Here is a 21,193-nt window from a genome sequence, read left to right on the forward strand (position 1 = left end):
CGCTAATAATTTTAGGACAAAAGTTGTCATGACAACTTTTCACTTTTTGCTTTTCCAACCTATAAAACCTATTTTAAGTCATTACTCATGAATTTTTAAGCATTCCTAAGACCATACTAAACCTCTCTCATTCTCACACCAATTTTTACCACATTTGACCATCAAGAAGGTCATTTCAACTACTCAAACTATCACCTACTCACAAAGTGCAAACCTAGGAAGAAAACCAACTCAACTAGGCCTACACTTGACTCAAAACAAACATCACACTCACTCTTTGGACCCTCCTCAAGTCCTTATTAGGAACTTGACTTGGCTAAGGTCAGTACAAGCCAAAATTGTTAAAAGACTATAAGCCTAAGTCCTAGGTGCTCCTGCACCATTCTCCCAAACAAAAGAAAACTATGTCACCTCCTTGGGGATCAGATTCTAATCAATACCTAACTTCTTAAACTATGTCTCAAGCACCCATGTAGCTTTAGCATCATCCATACCCTGCCATTTGATTAGGTGCTCCCAATAGATTTTATTCCTTGTCTTCTTAGCAATCCTTGAACTCAATACCTTTTCAGCCTTTGTATTTGGTTTTGCTTGTAATTGAAGGTTGTTTGCATCATCTGATAGGTCTGAGTGACTGTAATCTAAACCTTGAATTGGTCCTTTATAGGCAACTAAGTCTTCTATGTTGAAAACCAGTGACAATCCTACGTCACTAGGTAGGTCCACCTTGTATGCATTTTCTCCATATTTGGCTAGAATGGCACATGGACCCAACCTTCTCATTTGCAACTTGTTAGGTACTCCTTGATGTAGCCTTGCTTTTTTTAGGTGCACCATTACAAGATCTCCTACTTGGAATTGTAGGTTCTTCCTTCTCTCATCAACTTTTTGCTTGATTTTACTTGTGTTCTCTATCAATGCTTGCTTGACTGATTCATGTACCTCCTTCATTGACTGAGCAAAGTCTTCGGCATATCCACTTCTTGTTGCTGCATTCCCTAAGTCTCTTAACTCCAATATACCCCTTGGGTGAACACCATAGACCACTTCAAAAGGGCTCTTACCAATGGTCCTATTTATTGTGTCATTGTAAGCATATTCAGCTTGTGATAACACTTGATCCCATGTCTGACCATACTCTTTGGTAGGGCACCTCAATAAGTTCCCTAAGCTTCTATTCACTACTTAGGTCTACCCATCTATTTGTGGATGGTAGGGTGACCCAAAAGATAGGTTGGTGCCAAGATTTTGCCAAAGTGTTTTCCAAAAATGACTCATGAACTTTGAGTCTCTATCTGAAACAATGCTCATGGGTAAACCATGTATCCTTATCACTTCCTTGAAGAACAAATGAGCTATTTGGCATGCATCATGAGTAGTCTTGCAAGGGACAAAGTGGGCCATCTTACTAAATCTATCCATAATGACATAAATGCTATCAAATCCCTGCTTTGTCCTTAGTAAACCTACTACAAAGTCCATACTAATGCACTCCCAAGGTCTATTTGGTATGGGAAGAGGTTGGTATAAACCAACATTTGAAGAAGTGCCCTTGGCCTTTTGACAAACAATACATGTCTCCACATACTTTTCCACATCTTGATTCATCCTTGGCTAATAATAATACCTCTGAACCAACTCTTGAGTCTTATTGAATCCAAAATGACCACTAAGGTTTCCATTATGCTTCTCTTGTATGAGATTTTCTCTCATTGACCCTCTAGGCACACAAAGTTGTCCACCTCTAAACAATAGTCCATCTTGCAAAGTAAAATCTGAATACTCACTATGAAAATGATTTTGGTATTCTTTGCACACCTTGTAGGCATTTGAGAAGTCTTCATCCTTCAGGTATAGGTCTCTAAAACTGTCAACACCTATACTCCTTAACTCAATTTCTTGGACTGTCAAGAGTCTTCTGCTCAATGCATCAGCAACCCAGTTTAACTATCCTTTTTTGTTCTTGATTGTGAATGTGTAGGCTTGAATATACTCCACCCATTTCATGTGTTTATGACTTAGTTTGTCTTGTGTGTTTAGAAAGCTTAGATCTTGGTTGTCTGTATAGACTACAAATTCCTTAGGAAGGAGATAGTGTCTCCACTTACTCAAAGCCTACACTAAAGCATATAATTCCAAGTCATAAGAGGAGTATTTCCTCTTTGCATCACTTAGCTTCTCACTATGGAAAGATACCGGTCTTTCTTCTTGGCTTAGGACAACACCTATTGTAACATTGCTTGCATCACATTCCACTATGAAGAGTTTCTCAAAACTAGGCAACACTAACGTTGGTTGAGTAGCTATATTCTCTTCAAGGTTTCAAAACCTCTATTTGCTTGTTCATTCCACTGAAACTTTTCCTTCATTCCACCTCTAATTGTGTCCAACATTGGTGCACATATAACACTGAATTGCCTAATGAACTTCCTATAGTACTGAGCTATTCCATGGAAGCTTCTCACCTCTATTGTTGACTTAGGAGTAGGCCAATCTACTATGGCTTCAACCTTTCTAGGATCCATTTTGAGGTTTCCTTAAGACAACACAAACCCAAGGTAAACCAACTTTTGCTTAACAAATTCACACTTGTCCAAGTTCATGGTTAGCTTCTCTTCATACAATCTTTGTAACATAATTTGCAAATGATTAATATGATATTCTCTATCCTTATTGAAAAATCAGAATATCATCTAGATATACCACCACAAATTTACCTATGAAGTCCTTTACCACCTCATTCATGAGTCTCATGAAGGTGCTTGGAGCATTGGCTAAGCCAAATGGCATTACAAGCCATTCATAAAGACCCTATATTGTCTTGAATGTGGTCTTCCATTCATCACCCTCCTTAATCCTAATTTGGTGGTATCCACTTTTAAGGTCAATCTTGGTAAAGTATTTGGCTTCCCCTAAACAAGCCATTAGGTCTTCTATTCTAGGAATTGGAAACCTATATCTGATGGTGATCCTATTTATATTGGCATATGTGTAGAATATGTTGACATGATGATATTGTGTTGTCATTGATGTCAATATGCTGAAAGAGAACTGATAATATGCTGAAGAGTGAACTGGTAACATGATCAAGAGTGAATAGGATTATTGAAGTTAAGCAACTGATAAAGAGAAATGGTATGATGTTGTGAACCAACATATGCAAAAAAGTGAAGCTGTGTGCTTGTCCAAGTGAACCGGTTTGATGTTGTGAACTAGAGCTGGTATGTTGGAATGAGAACTAGTATATGGAATGTTTTGTATCAAGGGTTCATATGGCATGACTACCAGTTGGTAGTCTCAGCTTCAGGGTTTTTGGTTGAAGTGTTTCGAGCCTATGTGTTTCAACCGATGGCATGGTGTGATGAGTTAGCATTGTAATGGAGATCAGATTGTGTTTCCACATCAGGCTCGTGCACGTGAAGGATCTTGCATGAAGGAGATTGATCCTATCTACCTTGGGAATGTGCAAAGTCTCTGCAAATGGTGGAGAATGCGTGATGGGTTATCTCCTCTAAGAAGCAGTGAAGAACAAACAATGGAGAATGTCTTGAGATCTATTCAAGATAGTTGTATTCAAATTCAAAGTTTTCAATGGTCAGGATTGAACCGACTAAATTTCTCAACCTAAGTGTTTAGGGTTTAGGGTTTATGCTACCAACTTATCTATTTCCTATAAGGTCGATGTAGTGTTTTATGTTGAGGTTGTTGACAAATGTTGTGTGTGTATCTATGTGTAGAGATACGTGATTCTTTCCAGACTAGTTGAGAGGATTGATACCTGCATAGTGTGTGTGTAGAAGGAAGGAACAAAAGCGGATCTACATTGGCATTGAGTGCTATTACCAGATCATTGTAATACCTGTTGATCTCTAATCACTTAAACAGTTGGAAAATCCCTTAATAGGGTAGCTTTAACCAGCTTGTTGTAAATCCCTTAACAAAGTGACTCAAAGGCATTGATTTCATAAAATCCTCTAACAAGGTAACCTCTAACAGGGTTTAACCCTTAACCGGGTATTCTAGCCATCCCTTAACTGGGTGATCCCTAATAGGATCGGTTCCTAACAGAACCTATTGTAACAGTCTTTAACCAGACTAGGCTTCTAACAGAGTGGACTTCTAAAGAGTTCAAAAATAGATTGTGGGTATTCATCCCCACTGTGGTTTTTCCCAGTTGGGTTTCCACGTGAAAAATATGTGTGTCATATGTGATGTCTTTTTCATGTGATGCTTTTTTGTTTTATGTCAAGCGGTGAATCATGTTGATCTAGCAAGTTATTATATTTCTAATTATAGATTATCTGGTTATGCATAAGGACAAAGTGGAAATGAGGGAGTAGGTTGTATGGAAAGCTAAGAAGATTGATTGGTTCATGTCTTTTACAGTTGCACTGTGTTTAACCGGTAGTAATTTGGTTTGGACCGATATTAGGGATTGCCACTAGTTTATAGTCTGGAATCAAACTGGTTTAGGAAACATTTTTGTGCCTATACTGATTCACCCCCTCTCTTAGTACCGGTTTGGTAGTCACTATTCACCATTGTCTTATCAATTTATAGCTCTAGAGTCAGTACACAATCTCCAAGTACCACCTTTCTTTGGAGATAACATGGTAGGGATAGCACAAGGGCTAATGCTTTGATAGTTCTGATACTTAATATAAGTACAGATCCAATAGCCAATAAGATGAGAGTGGGGGGTGAATCATACAAACTTAATCTTCCATAAAAACATCAAATTCAACCTCAGTAACATATATATCAGTAATATAACCAAAACTGTCAAACATGCAAACTCAAAAGCATATAAACATCATAAACCTCATAACACCAGATTTAACATGGAAACCCAAATAGGGAAAAACCACTGTGGGATTTTGGACCCACTAAGAAATATACTCTTCTAGAGTATGCTCGGTTAAAAGCAAAATCATGTTAAAGATTACAAACACATTGCTAGATGTGACCCGGTTAAGGGATTTCCCTCAGATCTGTTAGGATCTTCACCTTGTTAGAAGTGACCTTGTTAAAGGATTTCAAACACTCAATCAGAATGTCACCTTGCTTGAGGGTTTTACAAATAAGACTGTTAAGTCCACTTGGTTAAGAGATTTTCTATCACTTTCACAAAATAACAGTAATAAAACTCTATCTGCAACTTCACATCTAAAATGTTAAAGTAGATTCCTATTTTTTCAATACAATCTAGACATAGAACTAATCTTGTCTATCTGTTGGGCTTCTATACTCTATTATTCAAACAGGTCTTCAAGCTTCTATGCTCGGTAATCACTATGTAGCATCCCTATGCATACACTTTCCCGCATACATTGTTTATCAACAATTTCCTATTTATAAACAATTAGGTAATTGCTTAATCTCCTTGATCACATTTCCCATGATCAATCATAGCCATTAGATCTTCAATCTTGTCTAGGTTCAATGCATCTTTTGATCTGAAAATGTTTTACCCCCCCTTGGAACTTGCATACATTTCTTGGAACTTGTACCAGGGTATTGCAGTTCAATCTGCGCTGTAGTCTTCATGCTGACTTTCCATTGCTTTAGATTTATTAATAGACTTCATCCACGCCTCACCAATCATTTAATCAGTTCCAGCTCATCAGCTTCCTTAATTAAATAATGCATGCAAACATTTAATGCATACTGTTGTAGCTCGGTTACAACTCGGTAGCAACTCAATTATACCTCGGTGAATACTAAACTTCACTCGGTAGACATTCCACCTTCATTAACCGATAGCAATAACCTTAGGGTTTACTGACAAGGTTCTTTGCTTGGTAACATAGTATAGTATTAACCTTTACAATTTACAACATATGTATGATGTTAAAATAATCTAAACATCATGATCTCATCATTGTCTGACTCAGTAGTAGTTTCCCATTGAATACCTTATTCATCCCCTTATTCATAATATTCTTTCCTGTGTCTTTTCTTGACATCTTTATATTCTTTAAATCATACTTCTCAAGATATGGCAACATCATACTGAATTAGAAAATCAATTTTTTGACATCAATGACAAAATAAAATAATCTAGACAGTAAACATCTTTAATCAGTTATATCCATAATCATCAACAACCTTCTCAATATCCTTATGAAATGCCAACAATCTTTCATTGTCTGTTATAATGCAATATTGCCAACATGCTTTTCCTAATTAGGCCTTGGTCTAAAATCTCTTGGATTTGCTTGGCAATATCAACATTTTTTAAGCTGCCTTGTTAGGTAAGGATGCTCTAGGAATAAACTCTATTTGATGGCTTATGGTTCTTTTAGGAGGTAACGTGGCTAGCTGTCCATCACTCACTATCCCTTTGAACTTCTTCAATAGGTCTTGAACCTCTATTGGCAAATCTGGTTGCTCTTTCTTGTCTTCCTGTTTAGGTTTAATTACTAATGCAAACCCTATACCTTCACCTTCCTCAAGTGTCTTCAAGAACTATTTTTCACTCACCAAAATAACATTAGGACATGCTGCCCTCTTCTCACCTTCCTCAAGGATGGATTGGATCTTAAATGTGACTCCATCTTTCTTGAATGAGTATGCATTCTTGGCTCCATCATGAATAACTTGTCTATCAAATTGCGATGGTCTTCCTAATAGAAGATGGCATGCATCCATGGGTAGGACATCACATAACACTTTGTCCTTATACCTCCCAATGGTAAAATCCACCCATGCTTGCTCATTGACTAGGACATGTTGGCCTTTGTTTAACCAAGTGACTCTATATGGGTTGTTGTGAGGTATCCTTTGTAATTTAAGCTTACTCACTGCCTCTTCTGACACAATGTTGTCTATTGACCCTGAATCAATGATCACCTTGCAAACTTTGTCCATTATCTTGCATTTTCTGACAGGTTCCTTTATCAAAGTTCTTCTTATCATCAAGTTGTTGCCTACCTCTGATTCTAAGGCAACCTTTGAAGTCTTGCTTCTTGAAGGTATTTCACTCTCCTTTCACTATTATGTGATGATGATCCCTTCTCTGGACACCTATATGCTGGATGACCAAGTTGGTTGCAATGGTAACACTTCATTGTTGTAAAATATGAGGAATCTCTACCTTGTCCACTAGATCTTCCTCTAAAACCACTATTTGACCCCCTTTCTCTATTGAATCCTCCTTTACTAGTGCCACTCTCTTGCTGCTCAGTGAGTTTAGACTCACCTTATGTTCTTTGCTCTGAACTTCTTCCTCCAAAGCCTCCCACATGGCCTCTATTTTCTTTTCCTCTACCTCTGGCCCTATTACTACTTGAGTCATGTTTTATTTTTAGTTTTTCTTCCACCTTAAGGGAAAGTTGATAGCTTTGATGAACTATCTTTGGGCTCATTAGATTGAGTTCCTCTTGGATGTTCCACCGTAGTCCATTTAGGTACCTAGCAACTTTGAGACTTTCTTCTTCCACCGCATGAGATCTGAGGCTAAGTTTGTGGAACTCCTCTGTATAACCACTTACATCAAGGTCTTTTTGCCTTAGGTTTTGTCTTTTTGTATGAATCTACACTTCATAGTCATCAGGGAGATAGACTTCTTTGATTTTGACTAACATCCCTTTCCAAGAAGAGATGGGTGCTTTGTCCATTTTCTTTCTCTCATCTTGCACAAATTCCCACCATGTGAGAGAAGCTACTCTCATCCTAGATTTGGCCAGTTTGACTCTTTGGGCTTCTATTATGCCTTCTCATTCGAAATGGTTCTCCATGCCCTCTATCCATTCTAGAATCACTTCTACCTTCATCTTACCAGTAAACAATGGAAATCCTTCTAGTGATTTACTACTTAAGGTTTTCAATGCCTTTAGGAAAGGTTCTTGTTCTAAGATAGGATCAGGTTCAGGTACTTTTTCTATCTCTAACACTTTTTTACCCTTCTCTTCGGCTCCTTCAACCTTTACCAACACTTCATCTGCCTTGGTTTCAATCTCACCAATCTTACTTTCCAATTCAATCAACTTCTCCTTCAGGAGTCTATTTTCTTCCTCCTGATCATCCGCTTTCTTTTCCAACTCTGCATTGGTCACCATGCTTTTGTCTCCTATATATTTCACTGAGGACATCTACTCACCTACCGCAAATCTTATAGGCTCTGATAACAATTTGATGGGGTTTTGCCTAGCTTGCTCACACTTCACCTAGTTGGTGTTGCTCAATTCCACCAACCTCTCTAGGTCTAGCTATGCTCCAAGACCTCCAAGTCCTTCTCAATCTCTTCTAGGGCTTTCTTCTTTCCAATCTCAAGGTGTTTGCAACAAGTGTTTAACTAGGAACCCTACCAATTCAAAGTGTTTCCCATATGCTCATTCTTGTTGTCTTGTCTTCAACTCGTCAATTTCACCTCCCACTATTGTGAGTTGTTGCAAAGGTGTGGAGGTGGCTTTTAACATGTAATTAATTCCTTTTGGGTCCATTTGTGGTTTGCATCCATTATTCTTCCTACCGATTTCACCATTTTGCCTAGAAAAGGGCTACAAGGAATGAGCCCCTATTAGGTCTCCAAAATCCAATTTTTTGAGGGTTTAGAGGAAAATGGTCCAAAAGACCCTACAAAAAGGTTGTTTTTTCTTCAAACACTCACCTATCCCCAAGTTATTTTGGTTTTCCAACTCATCGTACAATGCGCTAACCCATAAATGAGGGTTTGGAAGGGTTTCTAGGCCTCCTAACCTGTAGTGATTGATCAAATTAGTGAAATGGGAATCTAAAAGTCTTTTAAAGCCTTCTCCTTGCAATGGAAACTTTGTATAGACTTCATGGACCCATCCAAATGGTTTTTTTGTGGTTTTGTGTTCACCTCTACACTATGCACTCAAATTTCAGCCTGTCTTCTCTAGCTGGGTTGCTCCTGGACTCGCCTAGAACAAGGTGGCAGCCATATCAAACACCACTTCCAGAACTTCTCCTTGCAGATTTACACTATAAAAGTGTTTTCCTTCCATGTCCCAATAGGCCGTGATGGCAACACAGAGGGATTCTATGGGGCAACCATTTTACATAAAATTGTTATATACAAGCCAAAACTGGCTGTTTGAAAACAAAACTATGAAAACACCACACACACTATCTACAAAGCTTGAAATGAAACAAATGACTCTGAAATACACCAAATAATCTCAATCCATAACTAGATCAATGGATTGAATCCATTTGTATTCACATTGTAAGCAAATGAGCCAAAAACAGTGATAACAATCTGAAAAATGAGTAGTTTGAGATTGTTGATCATACAAAAACAAACTTCCAACCTCGGTAACCATGCAAGAGGAGGTTATTATATTCTTCCCCACATGTGGAGGAATTCTAGGGAATTGTGCTATCCCTAACTCCATCGCTAAGCATTTTAGGACAAAAGTTGTCATGACAACTTTTCACTTTTTGCTTTTCCAATCTATAAAACCTATTTTAAGTCATTACTCATGAATTTTTAAACATTCCTAAGACCATAATAAACCTCTCTCATGCTTACACCAATTTTTACCACTTTTGACCATCAAGAAGGTCATTTCAACTACTCAAACTATTACCTACTCACAAAGTGCAAACCTAGGAAGAAAACCAACTCAACTAGGCCTACACTTGACTCAAAACAAACATCTCACTCACTCTTTGGATCCTCCTATAGCCCTTATTAGTAACTTGACTTGGCTAAGGTCAGTACAAGCCAAAATTGTGAAAATACTATAAGCCTAAGTCCTAGGTGCTCCTGCACCAATTACAACCTGCATATGATGAAGGTTGTGGTGTGCATCTTGGTACTAGAGGTATTCATGTGCTATACAATTTCTTTTATGTAATTATTAATACAATTAAACATGTTTAATTGAAATTGGTGTAGTAATTAATGTAACCTTTTTTGTTTTTATTTTAGAGCATGTAGAGAATGGTGAACAATTGGAGCATGATCAGGGTAGACAACATCTGTAACATGATGTGCCCCCATCAGGTAAAGAGGACCATTGTTATTCCTTTAAATGATTTTAATTGCAATTGGTGTAATTATTAATGTAACCTTTCATGTGTGTTTCAACTCCAGAGGATTTAGAGGGTGTTTAACATGTTGAGGATGAGGCTAGACAAAATGATCAAGAAGATGATGTGGCCCCATCAGGTAAAGAGAACCCTTGTAATGTTATTTTAATTAATGAAATACTTGTAACAATAATAAAAAATCTTATGAATTTAACCCTTTTTTTTTGTTATTGCAGCAGAGCCCCCCTTGCCTAGGCATCCTTGTCGTGAGTATAGGACTAGGTATACATTAAGATCATGAGAAAAGGGCACAACAAATGAAGAGAGAAAAAATGATGAAGAAAATGATGCTCCACTTAGAGTTTACTTAGCTTCAAAAAATAAAAATGATTGTAATCATATTATTTATTAATGAATGAATTTTATAAGTTAATGAATGTAATAATGTGTTAATGAATGTTGATGAATGTTATGTGATAATAAATGTTAATGAATGGTATGTGTTAATAAATGTTATGTGATAATGAATGAATGTTATATTTAATTAATGGGTGAAAGTATGAATGTTATATGTTAATGGGGAATTTAGAGTGATGTTAGGAGGGGGGGGGGGGGGGGGGCAAGGCACAACACTTTCATCGGAGCTTCCTTGAATTTTTTGTCAGAATTCCGATAAAAAGGACACTATGTTTCGACAAGAATGTTGTACCTATGATAAAACATTTCATTTCAGGTGCACCATTCCCATCGGAGCTTCCTTGCATTGTTCGTCAGAATTTTGACAAAAAAAAGGGCAGTATGCTCCGATGGGAATGTTTTACTAGCAACGAAAAACCCAGTGCATGGTTCGTCAGAAGATTGGTGACTTTGTCAAAATTCCAATGAATTAGACTACCACATTATGTGTCAACTTTGGACAAAGAATGCGTTGGAATTCCAACAAACATTTATCCATTGATTAACTTGACAAAATTTGAGCGACAAAAATCTTTTCTCCATTTCATCAGATCTATGACAATAATATGTCGAAATTATGATGATAGTTTGTAGGAAGATGACCCCAAATGTGTTAGTGATTGAATCCCAAATATAGGTCATGAACTTGTAGTAGAAGCAACTATAAGGAGTTTCCAAATAAAGATGTGTCTTGATGTGGAATGCTAGATTGGAAGACAAAGGAAGGCATGGAAAGTTTGGTATCATTTAGTTAGACCCATATCTGATTTAAAACAAGTGGGGAGAAGATTTTATTTCATACTTTCTCCAATGAATGATAGATAAAATCCTTGAACTACTTGTTCATGGACAGTTCTTGGAATTTTACTTCTTTTGAAGTATTTATTTTCCATGAGTAGTAGATTAGGCTTTGTACATATTAGATTGGGTTTTTTTTTTTGTTTGCACTGCCTTGTCTAGGTAGTTTCCTTTGGGTCTACTCTGTAGCTGGTCTGCTCCACCTAAGACTCTGGATACTCATATCATCCTTGAGCGATGATCATCCTTAACCAGTGCCATTGATAGTCTTGAAAATAATTGTGTAGGAAAGTTGATGTCCCTATAAAATTTTTAGTCATTTTGAATTAATGACGCTCTCTATTCTTAGCCTCAAGGTTTAGAGTTTTAGGTTTATGTGTGTCCGAGTAAGTCTTTTGTTAAAAAACCCAAAGCCTATTATGTTTCTTCATTACCTTTTCACTTAAAGATGAGGGTGTTTTTCATCGTTGAGGGGACTTGGTCTTTTTTCCTAGGCATTATTTCTTATGGCGACCTTTTTAAATTTTCCTAAGTCTACATCTTTTTCACTATGGTCGGCCCCCCCTTTAATATTTTAGCGGGTATTATTTTCCCTAAGTCCAACCTAAATATTTTGGCTAATGTCTCTATGATTAATTATCGAACAACTAAAGGCTTTATAATTCTGCACATGCATCAAGTGGATGACGATGTTTTAACCCAAGCATGAAGATGAATGAAGGATAGTGGTCAATGTTAAGCAGTTGTTGTAGCTATTTTTAAAGAGAAAACATATTTGACGGCCTTCACAGTCTCGTGAAGGAAGATGTGGGGAAGTTAAGGACCACGGCATCACAAGATGATGCTATGTTTCCTAGGCAGACCAAGAAGGTTTGACAGTGGGGCCGCTAACAAAATTGAGCTGGAAGATGATTGGATGATGCTCGGTCAGACCTTTTGTGGACCCGTTTGCCATAGTCGAAGGTCAATATCATATTGACTAATGGTGATCATGCAATGTGCCACGCTGGACAAAATCTATAGTAGATGAAGAATGTATTTCAAAGTAGAGGTGATTAAGATTGTTTGTTGTCACTCGCGTAGGAAAATAAGGGTAGGACGAAATAAGCTTGTCGACATAAGATGAATAGAGATAAGTTGAGAAATATGGATGTCGAGTGATTTTCAAGAAATACATTCTAAAGGTTTTTTTATAGGTTGAAGTGAATTGGAAAGCAATGCTGGCAAGTTTTCAGGGAGCTGTCTTAGCAAGTTCCATTGCCATGACAATGAGAGATTGAGATTTCCTGAAGCATAAGGGGATAAGGATATTTTCTGAGTTGGAAATAAAGTGATCAAGGACCTGTCAACAAGATCATAGGTTGCATACTATCAGGGATTCTCACAAAAAGGTAAGAATCAAGAAACTATCTCCGAGGAAACTTTAAAAGGATAAGGACTCCATATCCAAAAAAGAGATTCTAAAACAAAGTTTTGTAGTCAAGCAAAATAATATGATTAGAATAAAATTAGTCATGTAGGATGAGCTTTGTCAGAAGGTAGTAGATTGACAGTTTGAATCTGACAGTGTCCTAGATCTAAAGGATATGATGTCTTAAGTCCATTTGCTGATAGGATGAGTAGAAGGCAATGAAGTGATTATTTTTCATGCATGAGTACCACCAAGTGAGACAGTTTTGATTATAAATACTGCTAAGTGGTGTTCTTAGTTGGTAGAAAGAACATAAATCTTATTATCTTCTAGGAAGGTTTAGAGATGAAGAGAATTATTTTTTAGCAATATTGTGCAAGGAGTTATAGTGAGCTCTGTGATACTGGATGAAAATTCTTCTTGAGTGAGTATGCTTATAGTTAGTATAGCCTTGAAAGTTGGGAAGATAGTCAGTGGAGGCTTGAAATCAATTTTTCATTAGAACAAGCCCTGCATGACACATCCCGTACCTCTCCTTTGCCACTGGTTGACAGAGGGTTCTAGGAAGGGTCTCATGGAGGAACAAGAGCAGATCAAGGTTGGGAAGGATGCAACAACCATTCATCTTTGCAACGACATGCAATTTGCAACACCTTCCCTTCACTTTATGTTCCTTTGTGATTCCCTTTTCCCACTTTCTCTGATCCTAGGTATGAAGGCTTGAGCTCCTCTTCTATTTGAGGGGTGACTTTACTTCTTGAAGGGAAATTCTCTATAGAAAAAATGATGCATCTCATGGTCCATCTGGAGGCATCAAGGGTGATAGTGGCACATCTCAAAAGGTTTTGTTTCTACCAAAATGCAGTTAGGAATTTTTTCTCTACCTCATCATAAAGTGTTAGTAAGGATAGTTTTTTTGGAGATTGTGAAGAATCACAAGAGGTCTTGTAGGCTTGTGATAGGTGTCTCTTCTGGCTCGATGCTTGTTTACTCCATTTAGTCTATATAAGGGAATTCAAGGCCATGAGATAGGGTCACAAAATTTGGTCACGAATATTGGGTCCAAATCCTTGGTCATGTACAGTGAGTCTAGGTGAAATGACTAGGCTGTAAAAGTCATTTACAGAGAAAATAAAATGGGTCTTGTGTCATATTTATGTAGTTTCTTGAAGGAGTTATATGTAAGATAATTTGTAATGGAAAATAGCTTGTTAAATGAAAGAAAACAAATTTCAAATCCATTTCTCCAGCATGTAACTCTGTTATGTTTTGAATGAGTAGAATCAAGGGTTTTCTCGTTCATTGCATTTTATGGTGTATATATTTTCTTTTTTTCTTTGACCTATGGGGTTAATTAAATGCTTGAATAAAATTGCAGATTGATGGGGCTTATGCATAGATTCAGATAAGTATTTCAGGTTGGAATATGTAGATGAGAGATATTATAAGGCAATATTATCTTAGTTCTTGAGTTATTACATTAAAGGTTCTGTTATATTTTCAGCCTATGTTTTGCAATTTTAATCACCCAATGGATAAGACATTGGTAATGGCTTGTAGCTATCTCCAAGGATAGTTTTGTATTCATAACTCATCGACAGGTCTCCATGAACTGTGAATATTAGAACATCTTTTCATTTTTCTTTATATTGTTGCTTGTTGAAAACATCTCATGGTCCAAAGTAGGGCGAGGATCATTGAGAGCTAGCCACTCTATAGAATTCTCCCTCTTTGTTGAACCCTCCTAAGAATGAGATCTTCTTCTTTATTCTAATCTCACTCGCAAGTACGGTGCAAAGATTGCAAGTGCATTAAGGGATCACCCTCCCGAGTTTTACAAAGGCCAAAGTGTAGAAGGATTAGCATAATCCTTGTCATATGTTGGTCCAAGTCCCTAAGTATTCTAAATAGTTGGTGTTACCTTCTCCATGTATTATTCAAGGGCTCGACTTGGTTTCTTCCTCTATTGAAGTGTAAACCCCATTATGGGGAATCAACAAGTAGTGAGGGTGTGATGAGTCCCAGGAGAGATCCTCCTAGTGGCAGTGTAGGTGCAGGGGCCAGGAATTCAGATTCAGGAGGCAGCCACTCTTAGCCTCCTTTGTGATGATGACGATGATGTACTTGTGATGTATTTAATTGATTATACACACATCATTGTATCTTTGATGATTCCCTCGAGATGTACATTGTTGTATTTTGATATATTTGATATGATACACATTGATTCATTGATAGATGTTGATGTCTCTTGATTCATGTAATTTTTTATTGATGTGATATCCAGGGACTTTGGACATTTATTATTTCACTGATGATTCATTCTGACTTATATCTTTGATTTTCCTTTGGATCAGTGGTGTAGGAGCACCTAGTTTTGAGTGCAATTTCTTTATTTTGGTGTGTTTGTTCATAGTTTGGTTTGGGATGGTGAATAATAGTCTTCTATTAGGTCCTCATATGTTTTTGTAATGCTTTGGTAGGTTGAACATCTATAGGACAATGCATTTGCTCAATTTTGGCTTGTAAGCCCTTGTAAGCCTAAAATAGCATAATCTTGCATTTTGATGTAAAATGTATTGAATAAACTTGTTTAGAATTGGGACATGTTAAAGTAGTGGTTTTTAGTCATCCTAGATGGTTTGGAGGAGAAAAAAAAGCATGTAAAGCAAAAATGCACTTTTTGCCAAAAGTTGTCAAAGTTGCTTGACAACTTTTTGCAACATTGAGCAACTTTTTGCATTTTTGAGCAAAGGGGTGGTTAGGAAACTGATGGAGAGTTAGTTAGACCAAAAATGGCATATAAATTCCCTAATCATGAATGCAACAAGGTTGGTGAATGCCTGGAGCAGATTGGAATACAAATTGGTGACCATTTTTGAGTTTATACCTTGTGTTTTCTAAGAATTAGAGCAACAGTCTGTACTTAATGGATTGATTGCATTGCTGTTATTTTCTTATTGTTTTGTATGTTGGAAGTGGGTTATTTTCCCTTGTGGGCTTCATGACATGGTTTAAAGGCTCCTATGGATTCTATAAGTCTAGTGGTTGTATCGGGCATTGATAGGTCGATCTTTTGGTGCAACGACAACCCTAGCTTGTAACAAGTGGTATCAGAGCTTGGTCACAGGTTTGAATCACACAAGCTGTGGTGAGTGATGATGGGAGGGGGATTGTTGGCAGTGGGCCAGTGTTCCTCGTGGGATTCATGACATGGTTTAATAACCTCATGTGGATTCTATAAGTCTAGTGGTTATATCGGGCATTGACAAGTCAATCTTTTGGTGCAATGGCAACCCTAGCTTGTAACATTGTACATATTCTTGTAGTGCTCAGGAAGTATCTTGATTATTTTTTGTGTAGGTTTGAATTGAGTTGTTAATTTTGTAATCTCTCAGCTTGAGTAGGGGTTTGAGAGGCCCAAACATGGTTCCATCTTGAAGTTCTTTGAGTTATTCTCAATAAACCTTGGGACTCAAGCCATGGAACCTTTTTATAGTGTACATAGTATTTATTTTCCTTTGAAGGTCATTGAAAGGCAAATTAGCATCATTTCCTAAACGAGCTCAGTCATAGCTCGATTAGGAAATGAGTGAAAATATGCAAGTGCTTGCAGGGATGAGCAGAGTTGGAAGTGCAAAGTGTTTGGCATGAACAAGTGGGGTGTGGCAGAGCATATGTGTGAGTTTGGAGGTGTGGCAGTTTAAGGAAGACACCAAACCTTTGGAAAAAGACCAAAACAAGCCTAAAACCACCTAAAACAAACATTTCTCAGGTTCCATACTTGTACAGTCAGACTGAGATTTCTCATTTCACAAATTGGAAAGTACTTCCAAAAGGGTACTCAGATCACCAAAGAGTTTGTGTGGGTCTTTGGGGAAATTGTGAGAAAATCCACAAAAACCAGTTAGGTAGGGCTAATTGGGGCTCTAGGGCTACTAGGCCTAGAAAATAGGAAAAGAAAGGAGCGATAGGGAAATGGACCAAACCCTTACCCAAAACCAGTTGATTACCCTTTGAAAACATCATGAACACTTATTTCAACCTCTGCAAGCATTTGTTAGAAGTTTTGAGAGTGTAAGATTGGATTTACCCTTGTGAATCTCAACTATGTCTGAGCAACCAGTGAGCACATCTTGATTGGGAGCACTCCTAGAGAGTTGAGGTGTCTAAATTGATTAGTAGAATAGATGAACAATAAAGGGATCCCACTAGGACAACACTTGACACTCTTTTGACAAAGGATAGACTCTCTTTGAGTACACCTCCCTATCAATCAACATGGATCACACATGTGCATGATGATATGATACTAGATATGCTTCTACATGTTATGGATGCCTTTATTTGATGAGCTATATGATATGCATGATCTGTATGAATTTTTTTGCAAATGATTGTCTATGTGATGTGTGTGATGATGTGATTTTTGTTAGACACAACGTGCCACTAAGAGGGGGGTGAATCAGTGGTACTCAAATTCATTTCCCTTGAACACTTTAACTATATGTACTGGCTAACATACTAAAGCCAAGATAACCTACCAGTATGCTAAGGAGAGATTACTCAATGCAATCACATACAAGGGAACATTACATGACACCTACATGTACGAGGAAAACCCAAGATGGGAAAAACCTCGGTGAGAAATGCTACTAGAATCTACTGGTCCAATCCAACCTCACAATGAATATCTGATTATAATGTTTAGAGCACCAACCCAAGGAGCACCAATCCATGATTTAGGGTACCAACACAAGGAGCTACAACCCCTGAATTAGGGCACCAACCCAAGCAGCAACAACCCTTGATTTAGGGCACCAACCCAAGGAGCACCAACCCCTGCACCGAGCTCCAACTCAGTGATCTTCAATAGAAATAATCAATTACAAAAGTAATAGCCATGTTACAAATGAAATTTGTAACCCTTCTTCAAATCTTTCTATCGGATTTTCTATCCAGTCCACTGTCAGTTCTACTCTCTCCTGGTTCTACTCTCTATCGATTCTCTCTACAGCACTACTGCTCTCCACTACTACTATCTTTTGTCGGTTCTTTGCTTGCCTTCTCTATAATCTTCTGCAACTCTCCTTTGTCGTTATGGTCACTATCGGTTCTCTCCTCTATCACACTCAATGGCTGACTATCGGTAGCCTCACTAATGCTGGTTGAACTCTTCAACCTGATTCTCTCTCTCACTCAATCTCTCCTTGATCAATCATTGAGCACTTGACTAATTTCTTCTTCTTCTTCTTCTTGATGAGTACTTGAGTGATTTCACTCCTTCAACAACAATACTCTCTCATCCAACGACACCCTTCTCTAATTTTGGCTTCCATATTTATAAACTAGTTTTCCCACCAAAAACCATTTCAAACTTTGGGCAATTAGGGTTTCCTCATCGACCTCAAAGAAAACCAAATCCAATCAGATCTCATCCAATCTGATCAGCTAGATTGATGAAATCTAACTCATCATTCATCCCACCATTTTCGTGCCTTCTAGATCATGCCTTCTATTTTTAGTAATCTACTTTTTAAGATGTCAACAGATTTCTTGGTTGATTACCAAGAAAGGTTTTGTAGTTTCCTTCACTTAACTCAATCTGCTCAAATAGTCTGTGTTGGATCTCTGTTGTTCATTTGACTTTGAGGCACAAACCCTTATTGTGCATCTCATGAATCTCATAATAAACATAAATGTCCACCTATCGCCAACTACCTCATTGCTTGACACTTCACCGACTCAACACACTGACTTGTGCATGCATGCCACTTCATCTCATTGTGGCAACTATGTTGGTATAGCTGGGTTCCTCTACTAGGTTACTATCCCTACCGGTTACACCCTTAACTAGTCTTCTTTCAATCTTGCACTCTGCTTCTCTTCCAGTGGAACACTCAACTAGTCTGCACTCTTGCTAACCTTCCTTAAGAACATCTTCATCAAATTGGAGTCTTCTACATCTGTACCTTGTCCATATTACTGGTGGATATACTTATCGGTAAACCCCTTGATGAGACCATGTCATCAACCTTCAACAAACTCCATCTTCAATCCGACCATTGTCCTCTATCTGTAGCTGTTCAACCTTCCCTTCTTCATCATCAAACTGAACATCATCTCAACTGATTTGTCAAGGAGACAAACCTATCACTCTAAATTTGTCCCAACAACTCATCATACCTTCTTTGTCAGTCAAGTATAGATCCCCGATTTGATGCACTTGAGGCATCTTTATGATTCACCAATAGATCCGGTGTGAGACTTCAAACACCTATCGGTGGTAGTGGATCCTTGTCATCTGCTTCTTGCAATGTACTCATGTGGTTTCCTTGTTTGTGCAACATATCTTCAAATAGGCACATGTGATCCGGTTTGCACACTCTTGCAGTCAGTCTTCACTTCAAATGGTGACTACACCTATATCCATTGGGAGTCCTGCTATTTTGTATCCACACAACATACCGATGACCTATACATCCTTCTCCTCCAGTGTTGATGTGTTTCTTGGTAACAGTCTACCTCTTCATCACAAACACCATCCAAGCACCTTGCTCACTTTGCTTGTACACCAGCCATAAGCTTGTTGGTTGGCAACTACTCATTATCAACACAACACTTATCAGTTGACACCCTTTCTTTACCGGTGATAGACTGTATCAGTAACCTATCCATTTTTCTCTTCTAGTGTTGTGATTATTGATAACATTCCTCCTCTTCATCACAATCAACTGCCCAGATCTCAGATATCATTGTTTACCAATTGTTATATCATACTGGTCTCTTGTCCATATCTTCAACACAAGTCAAACACTAACTTGTGTACCGGTGACCTGCAACACTAAGTGACATCAAATATATCACATCCTCTATGCATCCAGGACAATGTTGCACACATATCTCTTATACCGATAGCCATCCTATACTGGTTGACATCAATGACAACACAATGCCAACAATCTCCCCCTTTGGCATTGATGTCAATACATGTAGTATTTGACATGCTACATAATCTCTCTCTCCCTTTGTGTAATCCATGGATTCTCACACATTTAGTATATGATTTACTACATAATATTTCTCCCCTTTTGACAATAATGGTAAAGGGCACTGCTAGGGTTTCACTCCTCCTTGTATCTACCGAGCACTGATAGAAATCTTTCTCCCCTTTTTCTTTACTGGATGCATCTTCTCCTTCAACCATCATTCGTTGCATCTTGTCAATTCACAACACTTAAGATGGAGGACTCAACCATCAATTGTCACCAATTGAGCATGCAAATATGATACTAATTGTTAAAGTACTCAATTGCAGAAGGATGTGTTAGTGAATACAACTTACCTACTAGTCAGATTGCATCACCTCCCATTTGATCCCAAATTTCCGTAGAATCAAATGTGATTGTACTATGAATACAACCAACCAAATGACAAGTAGATACCCTTAATCATGAAATTATCCTAGGTATTCCTACAACAATTTCTATCATCTTTAGTTTGGGTAGTCAGTAACCTCACAAGTTCAAGCATGCCGACTCCACTTCATAAGCACTTGAACTCCCCCTGAGTCATACATCTCAGATCGTTAGTTTTAGTTAGGTCCAATACTGGGACACAAATCATTTCTATATATCAGTCAAGTTGTGCAACTATGATCACTTGATGATCTTTCAGCTCCATTATATCCACCATAGCCTATGACATGATCTTGGATGAACACAATGCCATACAATATCATTATCATACCATAAATAAAACCCATTAGTCCAAAACATGTATGCCTGCATGATCAACAACTGGGCCAACATATGTCATTTAGGTCTTTTCCAATATCACCTGAGACATAAACTCCTCATTCCATGTTACCGAGGCTAATTCAATGATCTCTAGCCTCATTGTCTTACATAACCTTCAAAAACCTATTAGAAATATACTGGTAACATCTTGCACATATTGGTTTCTTGTACCAGTCCATTATCACTATCAGAGCACCTTCCTACAGCTCCCAACATTATGTGTCACTTTGCATTTGATTCCAGCTGTAAATATCCATTTATAGACACATGCAGTAGTGATCCAACTCTGATCTATAGGTGTGTAGCCAAGGCAACCACTACACACACTTATCATCTCATTTTCTTATTTCTTACTAGCAACAACTTGTTCTTCCATGTGTCCTTCTTTACTAAGGGGGTGAATGATAAGGCCAGTGTACTACTCCCCTAAGGTCCCGCATCTCCTTTAAGCCTTAGGAGATATCACTTGTGCATTGAATGCACAGTACCAGTCCAAGGTTGCATCTTCTTTCTTCTTCCTCCATTCCTGCTTGATCTATTTTTTCTTCCCATTTTTTATCTTGGAAGAAGGTCTTACCATCTTCTATAGATAGGTCCTTACATTTCTGGATTTTGCATCACAACCAAAAGCAGTGCTATAGTAGCACACAACATCCATTCCAACTTCATGATTGGGGAACCTTCTGACATACTGGTTAGACCATCTTCTTCTAGTCACATGTTACTG

The sequence above is a fragment of the Cryptomeria japonica genome, chromosome 7 (assembly GCF_030272615.1).
Source record: "Cryptomeria japonica chromosome 7, Sugi_1.0, whole genome shotgun sequence".
In the NCBI taxonomy this organism is placed as follows: domain Eukaryota; kingdom Viridiplantae; phylum Streptophyta; class Pinopsida; order Cupressales; family Cupressaceae; genus Cryptomeria; species Cryptomeria japonica.